This window comes from Chelon labrosus (assembly GCF_963514085.1).
Source record: "Chelon labrosus genome assembly, chromosome: 8".
NCBI classification, from domain to species: domain Eukaryota; kingdom Metazoa; phylum Chordata; class Actinopteri; order Mugiliformes; family Mugilidae; genus Chelon; species Chelon labrosus.
The window spans coordinates 18,615,163-18,628,406 of record NC_140358.1 but is presented as its reverse complement, the minus strand read 5'-3'; positions in this window follow the sequence as shown (position 1 = coordinate 18,628,406).

Here is a 13,244-nt window from a genome sequence, read left to right as displayed (position 1 = left end):
CACAGTGTTTATGCTAGTTCTACACTTTAAAGAGCAATGACCTTTAAGTACAAGTAAGATATGATTGAAGTCCTAGGTTTCCCTTAAACCTAAAATGTGAAAAATCATAATAATAATCTAAAAATATAATCAAAGTCCCAGGTTTTTAGGTCGAGCTTTTCATGTTCAGATTTATAACAAAGGGTGAAAAAAATAGAGCTAGACCTTCAGTGACTGAAATGCGCTTTGTCCTTTCTGACTATGTTTCTAAAAGCTATGCACTCATTCGCCGCCCTTATTCATCCACTGACAACAAAAGCAAAGATGAAAAGGCTGAGATATTTAAATATAAACAGAAACAAAAAGTTTTGCATAGAGGCTGCAAAGGTTTTGTTTGATGAAAGCAATCTGGAACAATAGGTGACACATTTTACTGTTTGCCTCACGCCTACGTACTTGAAATAATATGTTTTTCTACAACCGATATAGTGTGACTTCAGCGATCATACCTCTATGTTTTATTGGCGTCAATGCATTCGCCAGTCACCGCTTCCTGTATTTATGACCGAGAACACTATGTGAGGAGCCAGAAGGCAGGAATAGAAAGGTGTGGACAAGTCTGGCCTGTCTGCTGTGCTGAGTTCTTGTGGCCTGAACCCCTTCTGTGAAGTACTAACATAAAGCGTCAAGTAGCTTACACCTTTAAAACATTCAACCGTGCGCTCATGACATGTAGTCCACATGCAGGGCCGAGGTCGAGGCACTTAATCTGCAACAAACATTCCAACTCAGAAGCAGATCACAGCTTTAAGTTTAAAGTCAAAGCTGCATGGGAAAGCTGGATTTAACGAAGCCAACAACAAACGGGTGCCTGAGCGAAGCTCTTAAATTGGAGAGTGCTCTGGTAATTGCGTTAGAGAGATGCTCCTTTACCACATGCTATCTTACTTCCTGCAGGTGTCAAGCAAGCAAGGCAGCCTTAAATTGCTCACATTTCCATTCGGGAACTTTTCTTTTAATAACAAGCAGGGCCTAGAAGTTCACCGAATGAGAATGAGGGAAAACAGCGTCCTGAACCTGAAAACTTAAAGCAAGAAAGTCACCCAAATAGAGTAGTGTTCACCTTTACAGATGCGGCATGAGTGAACAGAAGAGATGTTTAATGAGGGAAACCAGCCTCTGGCTATTTTTAATTTCTGCATATATTATTATTAACACGCTGCAAACATTATTAACCCTTTTTGGAGGTTAATAGAACACATGTTATGCGTGTGTAATGTGAGATGTCGAGAAATGTACAAAATGTAATATTTATCTTGAGACAAATTAGAAACTAATTCCATTTATTCATGACAACAGTGGCATGGAAGTCAGATTTCTGAAGGTAAAAGAAGAAGAAATGGTTTTCCTGAGATCAAGGGATGAATTATGGAGAACTTAAAAATAGGTGTCTACTATACTGGAGTATACCTGTCTTTAAGATGACTGTCGTATCATGTGATGTCAAGAAGAATCCATAACTGAACAAATATGGTATGAATGTGCAGTTTTGTGGACACATGATTAGAGCAAAGAAGTAATTGGCTGCAGGCAAGAGGCAACAACATTTTGCATTCTTGCGATATAGTGTAAATAATTAGCTCATTATCATGAGAAAACCGGCTTGGGTGTCTCAAGATAATGAAATAAATAAATTGTCATCTGGCGTTACTGTTCTTGATTTCTAGAACAGACATAAAGGACCCAATTGTGCTATTTTTTTTTTTACTCACACATGGTAAATTCAAGAACACTGACTGTGTCTTACATTTTCAAAAAGCATGTTACCGGATTACAAGCGTCCTAAATGTGTAGTTTTTTGGGATGTAGCCTGTGTTACTGCCATGGAGGGGGAAAAAAAACTTCTTCAAGCTTTTTCTTTAAATTGATTTGTGCGTTCGGTTGTGGATGCGAATGACTCACCCCTACTCTTTTTCACTCACCTTTATTGCTATTCTGCCTGGTTGCCATGACCACAAAGATGCAAACAGAGAGCAGAAGGTTAGGAAAACACAAGCTCTGGCAAGCTCTTGTTGTCTTTTGCTTCGTGGGGAAGCTAAAAAAGCAAAATGACAAAAGCGCAACAATTAAAGACACCCTGGGCGGAGAAGATACCAAGCGGACGGCTTGGAAAGAGCTTGTCCCTTACTTGAAAGTATGGAAATATTCTTTTAAATGCTGCCACAATGAGCCCAATATAATTGAGCACTGTCCTGCTCTCTAACTCCCTCTGACATGTCTTGATGTGTACAATTTTACTTGAAATAAGGCACCACTGGGTAAAGCAGTCTGTGAGTGCTTTATTTTTTTCCTTTTTTTACCACTGGTTATAAAAGCCCGCAATGATTTTCATTTTCAATTCATATCCCAGGAGAGTAGCAATTAACTGATCAGACACAGAACATTGGCTACCTTGTAAGTACATGTGCAGCCAGGGCTCTCCACGCGTCTTACTTAAGAGAATCAAATCCATGGACAACAGAAGGCACAAGACTGGGAGATACTTCCAAAATATCAATACCTCGCTTCAAAGTTCGAGTGAAAACTAGTCGAACCGTTGCACTCATCAGGGTTGAATATTGTCTTATTTTCTGTATTGAAGGGGTTTGAAATAATTGAATTAAAGACAAATATGAAAACCCTTGGATTTATAAAATTTGTTTGTTCCATTGCTTCTTGTATCCACATTGTTTTGTTAATAGTAATAGCGGTGAAGCAGGGAGATGACATACTAGCTATAATGTGGCACTTCTTAGTTTGGGAAATACTTTGGGCCAGCATTTATTTCCAAACCACTGAAAGCAATGCCAATCCTGCATTTCAGCTCAAATTTCTGAAAATAATACCCAGTAACTGGCAAAGTGGCGTGGCGGTTAGCACTGGTGCCTCACAGCAAGAAGGTTCTGGGTTTGAATCCTTTGGCTGACTGGGGCCGTTTGCATGTTCTCCCTGTGTCTGTGTGGGTTCTCTCCGGGTACTCCAGCTTCCTCCCGCTGTCCAGAGACATGCTCGTTACGTTAATTGGTGATTCTAATTTGGCCCTTGGTGTGAGTGTGAATGGTTGTCTGTTTCTCTGTGTTAGCCCTGTGATGGACTGGCGACCTGTCCTGCCTCTTGCCCACTGACAGCTGGGCTAGTCTTCAGCCCACCCCATGACCCTGCAGAGGACAAGTGGTTACAGAAAATGAAGCAATACCCGGTAACAACTTAATTGACTCAACCATTTAGATCAGGTTGCAAACCTAAATGACCAAGGAACAGAAATAGACACAGAGTGGGTTTCTTTAACTGAGAGATTCCAAATTTTCAAGGCAACTGCTTGAACACAAATGCACTATTTCTCTAACACATAGAAGCCCGACTGTCTTCTCATCTGTTCACTTAAAATTCTCAAAATATAAGTCCTTCCTCCAGCTTTAAACTGACAAAAGTGTAATAATCAGTCTCATGAAATTGTTTTTGGAGCATCTCTTGGTGTGAGCACTAAACTGGTTCTGAGTGTCTTTTGTGTGTACAGCACACTGTGCCTGCTGCCGCTTCGCCTTAAAAGGCTGTGACCCATGACGAGGCTGTTATTAAGAATAATAGAATACAAGGCAGCGTACGTGGCAGCGACGTCTTGATGAACCAGACATTTACATTTCCTTTGATATACAGCAATGTCAAACATAGTCCATGTGATGAAATGAAAGCAGACCAGAAGGCTTAGCAGCCTCTGATTTGTACATTTTTTACCGCTGAGCAGTGCCACTTTTGAACATTGCATAACACGCCTTTTTATGCAGAACAGACGTCATTAGAGCCCCGACAAAGCCCGGAAAATAGGACCTTATCACGGGGGCCATGCTCCTATCTGTCTGATGAATGGTAGGAGTATTAGCAACATTTCTATCGACAGCAACACTAACAATTATAGCCGTGATTTGATTTGAGATTCACTGCGTTGTAGACAAAACAGAAAAATGTGTCACTCACAAATAGTGCACTGTTTGAGGACACAGTGTACAGCAGTGGGTTATTTACAAAATGATTTCGTCCCATGACAATCTGAGTATTCTATCTATTGTTTCTGGCCTCTATTGCTGCACTTATGTGGCTAATCAGAAGTCTGATGGTACATGAAACAATAACACATAAATTTATTTGGCAAAGAAAACAAGGCCTGTTGTAATGTTGTAAACAATCATTAAAGTTTACCACTTCACTAAGCAACTGACCTAATATAGTGGTGATGTTGTTGCCCCGTCAGCCTTTATTGTAGCAATAACGGTGGTTTCGTACCATAACCCCAGGTTCTATGAAAACGAGTGTAGCCCTGTAAGAGCTGTCACTATTGGGTTTATACCTCAGCACATGCTCCTGAAGATTTTCTTTCCCACCGTGTGCCCAGCATGGCCCTCCTTAGCTTCACAGCAGTAAATAACATCTGCATGACATGAGAGCCTCGCTTTAGGCCAGCTCATAGCGGTACAGACTACACGCTGCGCTTGTCTGCTACTGAGGAGCCGAACCAAAAAGCAGACACTTTTGCACCACTCTGTGACATGATGACAGAATTTGGGCTGTTCACGGTGCCCCCTCTCCAGAGTTAGAGCTGAAGCTCTTCAAATATGAGCTTCCTGACAAGAGGATGATGGTGAGAGCAGGCACGAGCCCTGTGGCCCCCCACCATTAGGGAAGGTTGGAGCGTGATATAGCGCCACTCACGTGCAGGTGTTACTGTAGCTGCAGCAGGTAGTTTAGAGACCTCTTTTTGAGATACATATGCATATATGTAGCACAATGAGACTAGGAGAAACAGAATTTCAAACCTCTGTATATATTTATTAACATATTGTGGAAGATGTGACAATAAACACGACTTGTATCTTGACTCTTAATCACTAGCTATCTTGTGGGATCATTGTTTTACTGGACTATATAATTGGCTTGTTTTGTTACTTGTGTGAAACGCTTCATGGCGTGAGTTTAAAATGGTGCCATAAATAAATAAACTAAGATTACATGAGACAGTAGTCGAAGCTTTTGTGGGCATTTTGCCTCTCTCTCTCTGATAATACAGCTCGCTGAACTTTCCAAGGCAATATATTGCCATGTTTTGAGTTCATTCCTCAACAGATTACGATCCAAGAAACCTCAGAGGTTGAGCAGTTAAATCATAAAACCTTTCATTCTCTCGAAGTTGTTTTGTAGCAACAACGTGGTAACGCCACCGCGCCTTTAATATATTACTAAAGGACACGAGTGCATATGCACGTCGCGTGTGCAGGAGAAAGGTACGAGACAGAGGGAGGGCCGGGCGTGAGGGAGATAGCAAGGTTCTGCTTCATGGCTCAGATAAGCGGAGTCAAGCGTTATTAACAGCGAGGAGCTGTTTCATTATACCGCCTGTCCCTTCACATCCAAATGATCAACGTGACCTTGCTGCTTGGGCCAGGTTAGCGGTGCAGAATGTGCAGCTGTGCACCACTGCTTAATGAAAAAGCACTAAAACATCTTGTACTCCTCATCTGCCAGCGTAACGACCATAACTGTTTTTATATATGAACTATGTTCTTATTCTGCGTACATTTACTCTAATCTACCCGTTCTACGTACTTTCTGATGTTTAAAAACAACAGTTTCAGACAGCTATGTATTTAAATGTCAATGTATTTATAGATTTTGAGAGCTCATAATGTGCACGTTAAGTCTTTGCCTGGTGTTTCCATATAGCCAAAAAAAATTGTTAATTCAGCACTTCAGCACACGTGGACAACTTCAGAGAAGCAATTAAACAACTGTTATATTAGAACTGCATCAGTGAACAAACTAGCAACCGTTATTAACTTTCATCACATCTGCAAATCCTTTCTCGCTTGAAAAAGTGCCAACGTAGGAACCGCTCCAGAACGTAACGCCGGCTGCTCAGCGCTTGGCTCGGTGTAGGCGTGCAATCAAAATACCACAAAACACTGTTAACATGCCGCTGACTCCATCAAAGCTCAAATGAAGGATTTGTTAATGCTGGGATGAATGAAACCTAAAACCTTCGTTGCCACATTTTGATCTTACGTCAGACTGTAAGGAGCTTCAGAGGAGAATCCAAAGCCGTGGCCTGCAGTTGTGTTTTGGATACTGAGCTAAACATGCACCAGATGCTTTACTTAAACTATTCACTGAAGGCTTTTCTCACATTCAACCCCATATATTAAGTACGGTTAAGTATGATTTACTACACAGTATACGGTATACGTACAGCGTATACATTCATTATATTAAAATGGTTTCAAACATGCTCATGTAAACATCATTAAACAGGCTGACAGAGCGTAACTGTAACATGTCTTACCGTGGCTCTTTTTTTAAATCTTCTTCTATTACATGTGCAGGTAAACATTCATAGTGTTCGCGTAGCTCATGTCTGTTATCCTCTTTACCCTAAAAGCTGCAACGTTAAAAATAACTTAAGTAAAGACGAGTTTCTTATAAAGACGTGGCATGTGATATTTAGGTAAGTCAAATGGGCCATTTACACTGAAAACAACTCGTTTTTGAATCGATGTACAGTGTAAGATCGTGACGCTTAATTTACATCATAATTATGTTTTCATGATCCACTGTAAATGAAGCTTATAGGCAAAAGTTCAGTAAGGAAGATCTGTTCCCTCGCGATCCGTTCCCTTCCGGTGGTTGCTCTATTTCCTCATGTCTTCCATTTTCCCACGGTGTCAACATCAGTCCATCCTCAGTTATTACTTTACAAATTCCATCCAGTGAGCTGACCAATTATTTCCTCGTCCCTGTGCTTTAAAGTCGCTGCCTTTCTGTCACTCCATCCTCACATGTGGCCATCCATCCTACAAGTCTACACCAGAGGTCGCCTTCAGCCACCTGTCAACTTTAGCTCCTTCTCCGCCTCCACCAGCGTTTTAACTGTCTATTGTTAAGACAGTAAGGGAGTCCGGTCTGAGATCCAGCTTAATGAAACTTGGAGTCTAACCGCCAAACTTTTACCTGTTCCCTCGTGTTCCTGTTCCCTCCATTAAACATTCTTTCTTCACTTTCACTTTGATCTCTCCTTATTGAACTACAAACTGGTGTGTTTCTGTGAGCTTGGAATGAGACCTTTCCGTCTATATAAGGAGTAGGTCCTGCTCCAGGGAGCACACCATGTTGCGTGCCTTGTTACTATAGAAACCCAGACAAATTCAACCCTGGTGATAGAGAGGGCATTTCGTCTGCAGAAGTCCTACACATTCTGGACCCTCAGTGTACACCTGCCTTTGACTCTCGTTGCTTTCTCTGCTATCACCTAACACTTAAAATGTATTTTTAAAACAATTTTCCAACGACATGAGCAAAGGAGAGTCTTCAAGGCGCCTCGGTATATTCAATCCCACTGATCAGGCAATGCATGGTAGGTTTCAGTTTCCCAGCCAGGTTTCTGCGCCAAGGTTGTGAGTGATGAATAATGCAGCTTTTTAATTCAGAATTTAACTGAAACCTGCATTAGCAGAATCTCTAATATTAGCCTTGTGTTCCGGAAGCAAGTGGATATAATTATAGAATCTGATTGCTCTCCATCTCCAACATCATCTCTGACGTGTTGTTTACGAAATTTCGAATCAAAGGGATAATAGACTGGCTTCCACCTGCTCACTCACCTGCATATAAATGGGAATATTTAGCGGAGACAAAACTGCATCCCAAAGACCCTGGAAGGAAGAGGTAGAATGTTCCAGGCCTCATTTTCTTCTTTCCCTGTTTATCCTTTCAATCCAACGAGGCATCTAATTATAAAGACTGAATGGACTGATGTCAACTTTAGCAGCCTTTGAACCTGACCAATACTCAGTTTTGAACTTGAAATTGAATTATCTTACCTTTAAGAACAACGCCTCTCGGCCTGCATGCCATTTTTTTATTATTATTATTATTTATAAGAGTTTATTTCTAAGAGTTAGAGTTTTATTGTAAATCTTTGGATTTAAGAGAATAGAGATAAGAAACTGTCTGTTGGAAAGGGCTATGTTAAATTCATGCTTCTTTTTTTTCATGCACAAATTATACTGGATGTGAGCCTCTTACTGACTGCAGTTGCTATAGCAGCAAGATGACAGACGTACTGGTAGAGAAGACTTTCCATATAAGAAAAACAGAAGTTACAAAAAACACAACTAAATTAAATACAAAGGAACAGAGACCGTATAATGCTTTAGACGAATGTTTCAGCAACACACTCATTTAACTTGTTCGTCTGGGTGATATAAGACAAGCTGTCTCTGATAAAGTGCACGGCTGAAAGCTATAAACATTTGAAGACTTACAGACGGACACTAAGTTGCGAGTGCTTTGGGTCTTTCAGCAGATTAACAAAACAGCACTGATTCAAGTGTGACATATTCCGACAAGGCGATGTAGCATCGTCAACGGACGGACACAAAATGCTTTTACACCTGGATTTTATGCCCTTATGCAAGATAAAGCTGTTTTCTGTCCTCTTGCCAAGACAATGTTCGCTGGCGTAAACGAGCAGAGCACAGATAATCCTTCAAGTAACAAAAGGGGGGGATGGGGTAAACATGCACACAAGCTACCATTATGAACCATGTGAACCCCATTTATCGTCTAAATTTTCCCGATTATTATGCTTTTAATCGTTTTTTTGCACAGCAAAGAATTTGTATTTTGATTAAATAATAAGCGCTACCAGGTACTGACACATAAAAGTGTATCTGGATGTGCTGTATGTAACAGCTATGTGACTAAAAAATGCTGAAAAGATAACACACTAAAATGATCGCTGTGGTGCTGGTAAACAAAGCATGTATGAATGAAAGAAAGAAAAAATGTTTGCCATTGTCAGCTTTGTAGCAGTGAAAGTGAATAATGCGACAGGTTTTTTTTTTCTTTCTTGTTTTTTTTTTTTTTATCAAAGCTCTACCACCACATTGTGATACCACAGGGTGAAGGGAGTTCGGACACATCTAAAGAGATGAATAGTTTGAAAAAACGGCTGGACAGGAAGGAGATAATGACGTGGAAATTGGCTGAAACACCAAACACCAGAGTTACGTAAGACAAGAAAATAAGTTAACTCAAAGCGGCGTGAGTTATGACCATGGGAACATATTTGTCTTTGTTGTCGCCCGACATCCGTGTCCTCATTGCATTTTTATGTTTTTTTTTTGTTTTTTTTTTGTTTTTATTAAAAATATCTATTATTTTTTTTTCTACTTTGAGCATTATTCCCAAATTCACTCAAGTATCCATGATGTCAGCTACATGATGCTTATGGTCGCTGGACAGAACAAATACTACAGGACTTTCTACAGAACTTTATTACAGATGTCCCTTTTTTGAATTCCAAAATGAGAGCATTAGTATACAGTATTTCGTTATCTGCATAGTCTGCAAGGGTTTGTGCAGACCCAGTGTCCACATGAAGCCTCTAATATGTGGTTGTCTGGTACAGCAAAAGTACCTTTGGGTAGGTGAGATTGGTGACTGGAAGTATTGTGGTTTGCTAGGATTCTTGCATGCCCTCCTCCTATTACGGTGGGGCCCTGGGTTCTTAGATCTTCTATTCATCCTACTACTGTGCCTGTGGATGTCATTGTAATTCTTTACACATAATACGTAATGACAATATACACATGTTGAAAGCTTTGTCATAGGCTCCAGCGTTTAGGTTGGACAGTTTAGCATTTAGACATGATCCACCAGCTGCTCCGATTCTTGTTGAGTCTTTCTCACGCTGCACTTGCTGCAGCTACTCATCAAGTGAAGAAAGAGAAAACAATGGCATGGCACGACCCTGCCTTTGAAGGCGCTGCCTCGTTGGACGTTTGACATTCCACTGGCACAGCATCACAGGTCCACTTCTCCCCCATATCAGCTTGTGAAGCCCAGATAGTACAATGTGACCAGACCGAAATAGTCCATTACATTGATTGTCGTTACCCGCACCACCGCTAATTGCACATCACACTCTTTGATCCAAAAGTGCACCTGAATGCATCTGCAGGAAGAAGTACAACCTTTAATCAAATGTAAAGGGTAACAGATACCGTAGACCCCTCTTGATTTCTCTCATGCCGGCCGTCTTACGTGGCAAACTGTCTCTCCAGAGACACAACCAGCCTGCTCAGCATCACTCAACAGGTCTGACTGACAAGAATAACACAGTGTACAACAGTTTATATAATCAGCCCATATTCTTGGCATAATGACAACATTAGCTTCTGAAGGTTTAAGAAGCCAGACCATATCCCTTCCTTCCTAGCCATGAGCAGTCAGGTCCACTTTTTTTTCTTTTTTAAACTATTAAACAAAATATAAACCAGTTATGGGCTGACTCTGGGCTATAATCTGAAGGTATTCACATCCAAATTGAAGGAAAGATATAGGATTTTTTAATCTATAGCACTCAGAAGTGATAGGACTCTTGACTCACAAGATGTTTTTAATGGACATTCATTATTTCTTCGGTTAAGCAGATAACTTTTGTGGAGCTGATTCCAAGTGTGACTCTTGTATTTGTTGTGAAACCGCACGAAACAGAGGAATTCTAGATGCAGGTGGAACAGGCCAGCCTTAAAACAAATCCATCGGAGATAGCTGCGGCCAAAATTAACAGTTTGGTACGAGAACAACTGCAACTAAATATTCATTCATTCATTCATCTTCTGTAACAGGGTCTGCTGGAGCCTATCACAGCTGTCATCGGGCAAGAGGCGGGGTACACCATGGACAGGTCGCCAGTCTATCGCAGGGCTAACACAGAGAGACAGACAGTTTAGAATGAATCATGTGTCCCCGGAGTACTCGGAGAGAACCCACGCTGTCGATGCTAACCACCTCGCCACTGTGCCGCCCCAACTAAATATTTAAAATGAATATTTTATTTAACCATCCATTATATATTTCCACTTATCCTTAGAGGGTCGCGGGCAGCTGTCCAGGGTCAGCTGGTATAGGCTCCAGCAGCAGCATGACAAAGCTAACAGATAGAGACAAACAGCCATCGTCACTCATGGTCAATTTAGCATTCCCAATGAACCGAACAAGCCTGTCTTTAATTTGTGTGATGAAGCCAGATGATTCGGTTCTTTTGTTCAGTCGTTTCTGAGCCTACACCATTCCTCCAATTTGTATGTGAATCCTCCTCAAATGAAGCTGAGAGTCTACACTTTAAGCCCATCACCATCTATTCTATAACTAACTTCAGTATACTTTGGCACACAGCTAAAAGAACAACTATGCCAGTGTTACAACATACACCTATCAGCCACAACATTTAAACCAGATGTCCAATAAAGTGTAGGTCTCCCTTGTGCCTCCAAATCAGTTGTGACTCATCAGAGAGTGGACAAGGGCCTTCTGAGGGTGTCCTGTGTTGTCTGGTAACAGAATGTTGTTAGTGGGGGCCTTTGGGTCCTATGGGTTGAGGGGAGGGGCCTCTGTGGATCAGGCTTGTTCTGCTGCACCCCAAGATACTTGATCACTTTGGGATGTGGGGATTTTGGAGGCTGGGCTAACACCTTTGCTTCATTTTCTTTAACCAACAGTTTTTGTGGCGTAGCAAGCAGCATTGTCCTGCTCAGGGTTGCATCCACATGAATACCAGGACCAAAGGTTGCATTGTAACAAGATGCTCAACGTTTTTCCCACTTCACCGGTGGTTTTAATGTTTTGGCTGATCGGCGTCTATGGACCTGACTGTATGCTTCTGAGGCTTTTACAGTGAAATGGCCATAATTTAATTCACAGATATACTGTAAGCCAGTAGGGGGTTGTCAAAAAGAAACACATCTAGACTCCTTAGTCTGGCTGGCATGAAAATAGGTGCATGCGCTGCACAGTTACGCCAACTGTTAAGTGCCACTCTGCTCCTTCAAACAACATAAGTACATGCTGTGTTTTCATGCACATTTCTAGACAGGTTGTCAAGACCGAATATGGGTTATAACAGGTCCTTTTACTCCTAATATTTATATTTTCTGTATTTGTCTCTTACATGACCAGGCATATTCAAAATAAATATCTTGTACTTTAAGGAGAAAGTGAAAATAAAGTATTTAAGAACAAAGGCGTAGGATGACAAAGGGTTCTGTCTGTCTATGTGCGTGCTCACGGGTGTGTGAACAAATAAAGGTAAGACAATCCCAGCCGGCGGACGACATGACTTCAACGTCAACCTTGTCAGACGCTTCAACTGGAAATCACTTAAGTGTAACTGCCTTTAAAGAACTGACAGGACCTTTGTGTTCCCTTTGTCTTTTTGTCACCCTTTCATTATCATGACTATACATGCAACAGAAAGTTGACGTTGCCATGGAGAAGTTGGTGATGTACTACGCTGCACATAGCAGGACGGATTAGCCCATTTCGTCTCCGATTTCTCTGGCTTCAGTTCTCGCTGATAAAAAAAAAAAAAAAAAAAAGACTCCCAGGCAGAATGCCAGGCTCCCCGACGAGAGTTCAGACATTTGTCCTGTGCCACTGTTAAGACAGCCGCACAGGAAGAAACGCGGTAATTACAGAGAAAAGGGAAAGAGCGATATTCATGTAGAGCTTGGCGCCTCGCCTAACTCTCGCAGATAACAGGAGGGCCAAAGGTTGAGTCATTCTAAGCAGCCCATTTGGACAGCTGGAGTCCCTGTTACATGCAGATGCTGGAAATAATACTTAGAGAGAAGTGATGAGTCACTTAACTCATTTGTCCTCGTTGATCGTAAGCATGGGCTCTTAATGCACGCGCACAGACACAGGCGACAGTCGCTGACCTCATGAGACAGTCTGATAAAGTTGTCAGACAGAAACAACAACATCTTGTGCATGAACCAGCTCCTTTTAAAAGTACAGCACCACCCACATGTTGAGTCAAAATAAATAAATAAATAATAAAAAAAAAGGTCAAAGCTCGATCCCACACACCAAGGGCTCTTAGGAAAGAAAAACTACCCTCCCTGGGAGTTCTAGCCCTGTGCAAGACACTGAAACTAATCTTGCAAGTTTTAATAAAGGCAGTCATGGAATAATCCCAAACTTACAATTTGAGAATGAAGTTCCAATTATGAACTATTCTAATGACTTCTGCCGAAATACTAAAGTCCTGCACACTTTAATGAGCACCAGTACGTGCAAGGGAGGAAGGCTTTAGCTTTGTCTTCATTCGTGTTCCTCATAGCAATTCAAAACACCAGTTACAATTTATAGCCCTTTATAAGATATCAGTCTTG